Source organism: Sus scrofa, chromosome 3, assembly GCF_054392235.1.
Source record: "Sus scrofa isolate SSC_HxYL_T2T_F1_AM1 chromosome 3, Sscrofa_HxYL_maternal_Yorkshire_Landrace_v2.0, whole genome shotgun sequence".
NCBI classification, from domain to species: Eukaryota; Metazoa; Chordata; class Mammalia; order Artiodactyla; family Suidae; genus Sus; species Sus scrofa.
Genome location: NC_139385.1, coordinates 64,042,100 through 64,052,905, shown reverse-complemented (window position 1 = coordinate 64,052,905; position 10,806 = coordinate 64,042,100). Strand labels below are relative to the sequence as shown.

At 38.9% G+C, this 10,806-nt stretch overlaps 1 pseudogene; it reads right to left on the bottom strand.

Moving 5' to 3' along the window:
• Window positions 1-2,422: 2,422 nt before the first annotated feature.
• LOC100516004 (cyclin-dependent kinases regulatory subunit 1 pseudogene) lies at window positions 2,423-2,877 on the bottom strand (annotated as a pseudogene).
• Window positions 2,878-10,806: the final 7,929 nt, after the last annotated feature.

Below are 10,806 nucleotides of genomic sequence, written 5' to 3'. Positions count from 1 at the left end.
AGCAATATAACTTTGAGAGATCACAGAGATGTTTGAAAAGTATACAAAATAATAGTTTACCCATAAACTCACAACATAAACATTATTACAATTTTATTATCTTTCTACAGATATAATTGAGATCACAGAGCATACAACATTAATACCTGTTTTTAAACTTATTAAAATACTTGTCCACATTACCATGATTTAAAATATGATATATGAGTTATTAAGATTTCCAAATGGAGGCTCTACACTTTAGCTTTTCTGCTTTGGTTGGTCAGCTAGAGTATTTCCAGTTTGTAGATATCAATGGTGAAAATGGCTCTTTGCCCACATATCTTTGTCAGCTTCCCTGATGATTAGCTTAGTGTAGATTCCTATAATCAATGGGCCAGAGGGAAGTGGACCTTTTCAAGTTCTTCACTGATTATTTTCTGTAGAGACTCTGCTGTGCTTTTCCCACAGAAGTGTGTTACACAATATTCATTTTGAAATTTTTGTCAACTTGATAGACACAAAGGGTATCCTTGTGATAAATATTTCTGAAAGTTAAATAATGCGCTTGAAATATTCACTCACATTGGCAGTCCTGGGGGACAGTACTTGCCCTCAAATTTATTATGGGGCAAGTGGCATAGTTAGCAAGTGGTTTGAGAAGGGAATCTAGACATTTCACCTCCCAGATAAATGATCTTTTTAACCAACCTCTGCTACCAGGTGACATTGACTTAGGATAAATCAAAGACCATTCACTCAAATTAAGGAACATCTCTAAGCACAGGTAAAGAATATATGGCTTAGTGGCTACAAGATCAAAAAATAATATTTAGAAGTACTGCACACTAAACACAGAATGAATGAGCAAAACCAATGCAAAAAACACATACAAGCCCAACCATGACGCAGATACTGTTAACATAAATCTAACACTTTAATTACAGAAGTTAAAGTCCCTTGTCCTCCATATTTGAGAGGTCAGCAGCTGAATGGCCAGGAAAACTGTTGAAACCTCTGACTCCAGATAATTGGGCTGGAAAGAAGGATTGCAGGAGATTCAGTGCCACTAGATGTGCAGCAATGGGAAGAAGAGGTTCTTCTTTCTATGGACCTAAAGGCTAGGACCAGAATCCCCAACATGGCTCAAATTTCCAGCTACCAGCTAAGGAAGGTTTGATTTGCTGGTAGGCTTACAATGTGGAATGGGCTGCTCAGAGGGAATGAGTGCTTTCCAAATTGAGCTGAACAATTCTTGGCAATACTGTGTGTGAGATTGAACTAGGTAACTTCTATCGGAGATGTCTCTGCAGGTCTGCTGTCCTGAGCCAAGTCAACTAAGGCTGAGTGGGTTTAGTATATGCTAATATGGATGTGTATTTGTGTATGTAGTTTGTAACATAAAAGTTATTATATTGTGAGGATTCAAAAGTGATGATTGTTTCACTATGCAGTGCCCCATGTATAGGAGGGGGATCATTACTTGGCCCAAGAAATAGTCAAACCTTAGATCCTATTAAACCCTTTGATGCTGTCATCCTTTTATTTAAGATATATTGAAATGAAGAGTTAACAGACATTGAAAGGTATCCAAAATGTGTCTCCATTTGTGCATGTCCACTCTTCATCCTAACACTTGTCACATCACCCCTTCTTTGGTCTACTCCAGCAGCCTCTTAACTGGGGCCATGATTCTCTTCTTTCTACCACCCCTCCATGACAAATTCTTCACACTGCAGCCAGAGGGAATGTTCTTTGAATTTTGTATTGGTGTATAACCTATTTACAAAAGAGCACATAAGTGAATATTTCCATGAAGTTTTTCATGTAAACCCAATGCCCCTAACATCCAAATCAAGAAAGGAAGATGACCAGCCCTGGATATCCTCAACATGTCCCCCCAAGTCACTTATTACCCCTGCCTTAAGGGCAACCTCCATCCTATCTTTCATCAGCATAGATCAATTTTTTATAGTTTTGAAATTTATTTAAATGTAATTAAGCAGTTTAATCCCCATTTTTTAATCCATTTTCCTTTGGCTGGACATTTTGTCTGTGAGATTCGTCAATGACATTCATCCATACTTCCTTCTGTATATGTAAATACTTCTTTCTCGGGGTACTCTAGTATTCCTCTATGTGAACCTACCACACCTGTTTTTTTTTTTTTAATAAAAACTTCCTCTTTAATCAAAGCTTTTAACATGGAACAGATTTCTTGAATAAAATGGAAAGCTTCCAATACATTGAAATATAAATCACCATACACACAATATCTGGCAGGGAAAAAATGAAACAGCAAGTTTTCACAATCCTTGTAATAGCCATGGTCTTATTCTCAGATGCTTCTTCCATCTGTCTAGTGTATTCTGGATACAGAGTTTACATTGATTTGGGGGGGCGGGTCACACTTAGCTGAGGCTGCAACCCAAAGAGTACTCATCCAGCTGGGCCGTGGTCCTGTTGGCTCTGCTTAAGGAGCAAAGCAGTCATCAGCACAGTCAAACAGTGTATAGAACGTTCTTTAAATATCAAAGTGGGAAACAAGAAGGCAACACAATAATGTCATAAGAAAAACGTTAGCAAGTGAGGACAGCTGCGTAAAGCTTGAGGCTAAAAAAAAAATGGCTCCCCAGCTTAATTTCTTTGGCTTCTTGGGCAGTGGCCACTGGAACAACAAGATATGAGGTTCTGGTTCATGGATCATATAGTGGACCCATCCCTGACTCTGCTGAATGCCAAGGTTCCTCCATTCAGATTCAGACATCAAATGGGTTTTAGGGACCAGCTTGGCTATGTCCTTGGGCAACATGACATGCCGATACTCGAACTCCTTGTTGTCGTATTTGTCCGAATAGTAAATTTGTTTGTGCGACATGATCGCTCTGTCGGAGGACCATCAACCCCGCGCCGCCAACTTCCAAACAACTCCTTAGCAGCACCCTACCACACCTGTTTTATCTATTGATGGACATTAGGATAATCTCTATCTTCTGACTGTTATGGGCACCACTCCTATGAACTTTCTAGTCAATGTCTCTTTTGCTGTACTTACCTATGCATTTCTATTTCTGTATCAGTCAAAGAAGACTTGCTGAATTAGTGTTAGTAGATATCACCAAATCATTTTCCTGAGTGGTCCTGCCAATCTGCATCCACACAGACAGGATACGAGAGCTGAAGTTTTCCCCCATACCCATCAACACTTAGTATTTTGTCTTTGTAATTTTAGCCATTTCAGTGGTTTTTTTTATGGTTGGTGTGACATTAAAAAGTAAGATTTTATCTCTTTTCTACTTTAAATCTTCTAATAGCTTGGAACTTTAGAAAAAAAATCCAACCTTCTATTACCTACAGGTTCCTGCAGAGTACAACTCTGGCTCCTCTATGACTTTCTGTACCCAACACTCCCACATGTTCATTGCATTCTGATCACATTGCCTTCATTTCTATTATTTAGGAATTTCCACACTCTTTCCTCCTTCAGATATTTTGTACCAGATGTCTGCCTGGAGGGGGGAATCCTTACACTTTCTCAGACATCAGACATGCCAACACTTACGTAATGAAGTTTTATTCAACACCCACCACCCCTGCACTGTATTCCACGTCTCCATGGTTCTCATCAACCTGCAGTCATCTCTCTAAAAATTCTTATTCATTGTTTTTTCCCACATCTCCCTCTATGCAAACATACTCCACATTCTAGACACTAGGTTGTGAGGTCTGAGAGATTCTGTGTTCTCTCCAGGTGTTTCCAGCACTCTCAATGTCACCTGACACACAACAGGGATTGGATAGCACTGGATGAGTAAGTGAACTGATGCTCGGAACGGAAAACCCCGGGAACCTAAATGCTTTTAGCTTCACCCTCTCATCCCCCTGCTGCTTCCCTCTCTTGAAATTCCTTTCATTCCAGCAACAAAAGCTGACCACAGAACTGCTATGTATCCTCAAGCCTCCCATAGAGGAAAAATGTGGAAACTTAAGAACTTAAAAAGTATAGTGATCTTGGTAGAGCCCCAACCCCTTCCCCACAGCCTAACACTGGCTTTTGTAACGTCTGACCTTGACCTGTGAATATATACATGCTTCATCCTCACTGGGAAATCAGATTCAGGTTATTTTCAAAGGGAAATCATCAGCACCATAAAGATATCACCAAAAAAGTAAATTACTAGCTAATATCACTGATGAATATAAACATAAACATCCTTTACAAAATTTTAGCAAACTGAATCTGACAAGATATGAAAAAGATCATACATCAGGATAAAATGGGGTTTATGCAAGTGATGCAAGGATTTTTTAATATCCACACATCAATTGACATAAATTAACAAATTTAATAATCAAAACCATATGATCATCTCAACAGATGCAAAAAAAACTTTTGATAAAATTCAATCTCCTTTTAGGATAAACACTCTTCAGAAAGTGGGCATAGAGGGAACCTACCTCAACATAATCAAGGCCATATAAAAAACACACAGTTAACATCATACTTAATCAAAGACAACACAAACAGATGGAAAGATAAACCATGCTCTAGGATTGCAAAAATGACTATGCTATTCCAAGCAGTCTACAGATTCAATGCCATCCCTATCATTACCAATGGCATTTTCCATATAACTAGAACAAAAGTTTTTTAAATTTGTATGGAAACACAAAAGACCCCAAATAGCCAAATCAATCTTAGGAAAGCAAAATGTAACTGGATAAAACAGGCAAAAGACATGACCCACAAGGACTTAATTTCCGAAAGATAGAAACAGTTCATACAATTCAGTAACAAAAATTCAATAAAAAAGGTGGGAAGACCTAAAGAGATATGTCTATAAAGAAGACATACAAATTGCCAATAGGCTCAAGAAAATATTCTCATCATCGCTAACTACTAGAGAATTGCCAATCAAAACTATCATGAGGAATCACCTGACACTGGTCATAAAAGCCATCACAACAAAGTCTATAACAAATGCTGGTGAGGATGTGGGGAAAAGGGAACCCTCCTACACTGTTCGTTGGAATGTAAATTGGTGTAGCCATTGCAGAAAACATTATCAAGTTTCCTCAAAAACTAAAACTAAAGTTGCTATATGATACAGCAATCCCATTCCTAGCTACATATATCTGGACAAAACTAAAATTCGAAAGATTCCTTCACTCCTATGTTCACGGCAGCATTATTTGCAACAGCCAAGATATAGAAGCAACTTAATGTTTGTTGACAAATGAATGGACAAAGGAGATGTGGTACATATATACAGTGGCATGTACTCAGCCACCGAAAAAAAAAAAAAGGAAAAAGAAATAATGCCATTTGTAGTAACATGGATGCAACTAGAGAACATAAATGAAGTTAAGTCAAAGAGAAAGACAAATAACATATATCACTTATAAGTTCAATCTAAACTAGGATACAAATAAACTTATGTCTGAAACAGAAGCAGATTATAGGTGGAGAACAGACTTATGGTTGCCAAAGCAGAAGACAGGTGTGTGGGGGAGGGATGGATTGGGATTTGGGATTAGCCAGTACAAACAATTATATGTAAAAGGAATAAACAAAGTCTAACTGTATAGCACAGGGAACAATATTAATATCCTGTAATAAACCATAATTGAATAGTATGAATATATGTACATATGTATAACTGAATAACTTCAGTGTACAGCTGAAGTTAACATAGCAAATCATATATACTTCAATCAAATAAGGAGAAAAAAGCAGCATAAATGAATCAGTTCACAAATTGGGTAAGAGCTCAGCACTACTTGCTCCCCCCAACAGAATACCCTACACAGATACAAAACAAATTGGGTTTTTCTAGAGAAAAAGCCCCTGATAGAGAGGAAATGAAGTTTCTGGCTTGTATACATCAGAGTGACTTTACTGCCTGGAGGCCATGGACTTCCAAATGTTGATTCATGTTCCAATTGCCAAAGCCTGGGGTAGCCAGGGCTGCTTTGGTGAGGTCTCAACAGAAGATTATCAGGACATGAGTCCTGACAGCTGGTAGGGTCCTACTTGAAAATTCCCCAGCTGGGGTCCACTGGCCATGTGCAGCAAGACTGCTTACTGGCTTCTTCAAAATCTGCTACCCAGTCCAAACTTGTACTGCTGTCCACATGACAAGCCAATATATTTAGAGACCACCTGGTGGGGCAAGAAATAGGGACTTTGTGGAAAGCAGGTAGACCAAGATAACAGACTTGTTTCCCAAAGAACTGTCTTGCCTCAGTTAGAGATCAGGCTCCTTTTCTATTCATAGGGATGGGTGTAAAGTGAAGCATTTCCTGGTTCCCATCAGTCTCTGGAGAGGTGTGTTCATTTCTTCCTCCTGCAGCCATTCCTAGGTGGGCCTGGTCAGGATGATCATGTGGAGCTAAACAAGGGTATTTTAGCTTAATGCTCATTCCCTGGGAGGGAGATTTGCCAGAGTTAGGCCCTTATGTACAATCGAATCGTACAGGCAACTTCCCTTTGAGATTAACTTGGAACAGAATACAAAGGTTCTTCCTTATTGCAGAAAGTCTCTGTTCGGTATCTGAAATAGAGTCTCAAAATATATTTTCTTAAATTACGTCTTCATCAGTATAAACAAAACACATTCTTTTATTCCAGAGGAATTTTTTTTTTTTTCAAATCCTGGGGTTTAGGCTAGGAGGAAGAGAGGACCACATCATCTTGGTGTCAACTTTTAAAAATGAAAATAGCGTCTATGTCATGCAATTTCGTAAGTTGAGATGTGGCTCAGTGTTTTCCATACATTAAGTTTCCCAAACAGTAATAATTGAAGGACTACGTAAAAGTAGCAGACAGTGAGAAAATCAGCAGTTTCTATGAGCTAATTGGTCAGAAGGAGATTTTTGCACGTTTGAGTTGGGAACCCTCAAGTTTGGCTTAATGTGGAAGCCACAGAAAAAATAGCAGGTGGGGAAGAGAATGATCTAGAGTTAAGGGGAAAAATCCATTTTTTAATTAAAATAAAATGCTCACATGAATCACATAATAAGAATTTAAAAACAGGAAAATACAGACATGTGAAAAATTGTATATGAGGATATAGGTGGGAGGGATTTTTTTTTTTTGATGTGCTAACATTATTTTACAACCAAAGTGCATATTTGTGTATGTCTCTGTGCCTTTGTGTGTGTTTGTACACTAGTTTTAGGGAGAGGAAGAGCTACAGGCAATAGTTGATGATATTTAAATTGAGTGTTAATCTTTTACTAAAAGACGTGATCCTCTTAACAAGCATGTCTCAGATTTCTTCAAAGGAAGGCATTGCTGATTAAAGTCCATACATCCCATATGTTCACCTTAAATCTGCAGCCCAAACAGGAAAGTTCCTAAAAATTGTAGCTATCAGACCAGTTGAGCCTTGAGCACCTGAATCCTGATTCCCAGGAACCGGTTGACTTGCTCTGGCCTCAACCAGTGGGCATATTAATTTACTCAGAGTGAAAGTCAAGGAATCTTGCTTTTCTCAGAATCTTTGACCTGGAAATGGCCCCAAGTGTCACTCAGTTCATGCTTCTGGGTCTGGGATGAGCTGTGCAGATACCATTTTGCAGTGTTCAGTGGTTTTCCTTTCCTGAAACATATACTGGAATGAGGTTCCTCAGATGTCTTCAGGGAGCATGGATGGCATATTCAACAGCCCTGGTGGGAACTGTTTCTGCCTTTGCCCAGGGGGGGAATCCTGCCTGACTGCTGCTCCTTTCCCCTCCTCTGTCACTTATATCACTTATTCCACTTAGCCCGAGACAGAATCTTGCTTCCCTTTTGCCTTTGCAGCTATGGACAGTGACCAACTGTTTAAAGACTCTATTCTTGGAGTTCCTGTTGTGGAGCAGTGGTTAATGAATCCGACTAGGAACCATGAGGTTGTGGGTTCAGTCCCTGGCCTTGCTCAGAGGGTTAAGGATCTGGCATCGCTGTGAGCTGTGGTGTAGGTTGCAGACGTGGCTTGGATCCCACGTTGCTGTGGCTCTGGTGTAGGCCAGCAGCTACAGCTCCGATTAAACCCCTAGCCTGGGAACCTCCATGTGCTGAGGGAGCGGCCCTAGAAAAGGCAAAAAAAAAAAAAAAAAAGAGAGACAAAAATAAATAAATAAATAAATAAATAAATAAACCAAGCAGGAGGCATAACTCTCTCAGACTTCAAGAAATACTACAAAGCCACAGTCATCAAAACAGTGTGGTACTGGTACCAAAACAGACAGACAGACCAATGGAACAGAATAGAGAATCCAGAAATAAACCCTGACACCTATGGTCAATTAATCTTTGACAAGGGAGGCAAGAACATCAAATGGGAAAAAGAAAGTCTATTCAGCAAGCATTGCTGGGAAACCTGGACAGCAACATGAAAAGCAATGAAACTAGAACACACCCTCACACCATGCACAAAAATAAACTCAAAATGGCTGAAAGACTTAAATATACGACAGGACACCATCAAACTCCTAGAAGAAAACATAGGCAAAACACTCTCTGACATCAACATTATGAATATTTTCTCAGGTCAGTCTCCCAAAGCAATAGAAATTAGAGCAAAAATAAGCCCATGGGACCTCATCAAACTGAAAAGCTTTTGCACAGCAAAGGAAACCAAAAAGAAAACAAAAAGACAACTTACAGAATGGGAGAAAATAGTTTCAAATGATGCAACCGACAAGGGCTTAATCTCTAGAATATACAAGCAACTTATACAACCCAACAGCAAAAAAACCAATCAACCAATGGAAAAATGGGCAAAAGACCTGAATAGACATTTCTCCAAAGAAGATACACAGATGGCCAGCAAACACATGAAAAAATGCTCAACATTGTTGATTATAAGAGAAATGCAAATCAAAACTACCATGAGATACCACCTCACACCAGTCAGAATGGCCATCATTAATAAATCCACAAATAACAAGTGCTGGAGGGGCTGTGGAGAAAAGGGAACCCTCCTGCATTGCTGGTGGGAATGTCAACTGGTACAGCCACTATGGAGAACAGTTTGGAGATACCTTAGAAATCTATACATAGAACTTCCATATGACCCTGCAATCCCACTCTTGGGCATCTATCCGGACAAAACTCTACTTAAAAGAGACACGTGCACCCGCATGTTCATTGCAGCCCTATTCACAATAGCCAGGACATGGAAACAACCCAAATGTCCATCGACAGATGATTGGATTCGGAAGGTGTGGTATATATACACGATGGAATACTACTCAGCCATAAAAAAGGATGACATCATGCCATTTGCAGCAACATGGATGGAACTAGAGAATCTCATCCTGAGTGAAATGAGCCAGAAAGACAAAGACAAATACCATATGATATCACTTATAACTGGAATCTAATATCCAGCACAAATGAACATCTCCACAGAAAAGAAAATCATGGACTTGGAGAAGAGACTTGTGGTTGCCTGATGGGAGGGGGAGGGAGTGGGAGGGAGCGGGAGCTTGGGCTTATCAGACACAACCTAGAATAGATTTACAAGGAGATCCTGCTGAGTAGCATTGAGAACTTTGTCTAGATACTCATGTTGCAACAGAAGAAAGGGTGGGGGAAAAAATGTAATTGTAATGTATACATGTAAGGATAACCTGACCCCCTTACTGTACAGTGGAAAAATAAAAAAAATAAAGACTGTATTCTTAGATAATATTCCCTAATCCTACTTTCCACATGATACTTAATCTGAAATCCTTATCCTACTAAAATTTAGGGCCACAAGTCCTTTGTCAAATACCCAAACTGGGAAATATTTTCCTTCTTGAGTATATTTTTGTATTGTTTTAAAAGTGATAACAATGTGCCTAATATATTCGACAAAAAGATTTCAAATCAGAAAATACTTATCCTAGTCCTAGAGAGTAGTGTGAACAGAGAGTGGTTCAGGGAACCAATTTCTGTGATAGAGGGTCTTATTTATTTTTTTGGCTTAACTTTTTTATTTTTTGTTTTTTCCTTTTAAATGGTTTATTTTTTTCATTATAGTTGTTTTACAGTGTTCTGTCAATTTCTACAGTATAACAAAGTGACCTAATCACACATATATTCTTTTTCTCACATTATCTTCCATCATGCTCTGCCATAAGTGACTAGATATAGTTCCCAGTGCTATATAGCAGGAGCTCATTGCTTATTCATTCCAAAGACAATAGTTTGCATCTATTAACCCCAAATTCCCAGTATATCCCACTCCCTCCCTCTATCTCTTGGCAACAAGTCTGTTCGCCAAGTCCATGAGTTTCTTTTCTGTGGAAAGGTTCAATTATGCCCTATATTAGATTCCAGATATAAGTGCTATAATATGGTATTTGTCTTTCTCTGACTTTACTTAGTATGAGAGTCTCTAGTTCCATCCATTTTGCTGCAAATGGCATTATTTTGTTTTTTTTATGGCTGAATAGTATTCCATTGTGTATATATATGACCTCTTCTTAATCCATTCACCTGTCAATAGACATTTAGGTTGTTCCCATGTCTTGGCTATTGTGAAGAGTGCTGCATTGAATATACAGATGCATGTATCTTTTTCAAGGAAAGTTTTGTCCAGACATATGGCCAAGAGTGCAATTGCTGGGTCATATGGCAGTTCTATACTTAGTTTTATGAGGGATCCCCATACCATTTTCCATAGTGGTTGTACCAGTATACATTGCCATTAACAGTTTAGGAGGGTTCCCTTTTCTCCACACCCTCTCCAGCATTTGTTATTTGTGGGCTTATTTAATGATGGCCATTCTGACTGGTGTGAGGTGGTACCTCATAAGTTTTTATTTGCATTTCTCTAATAATCAGGGATG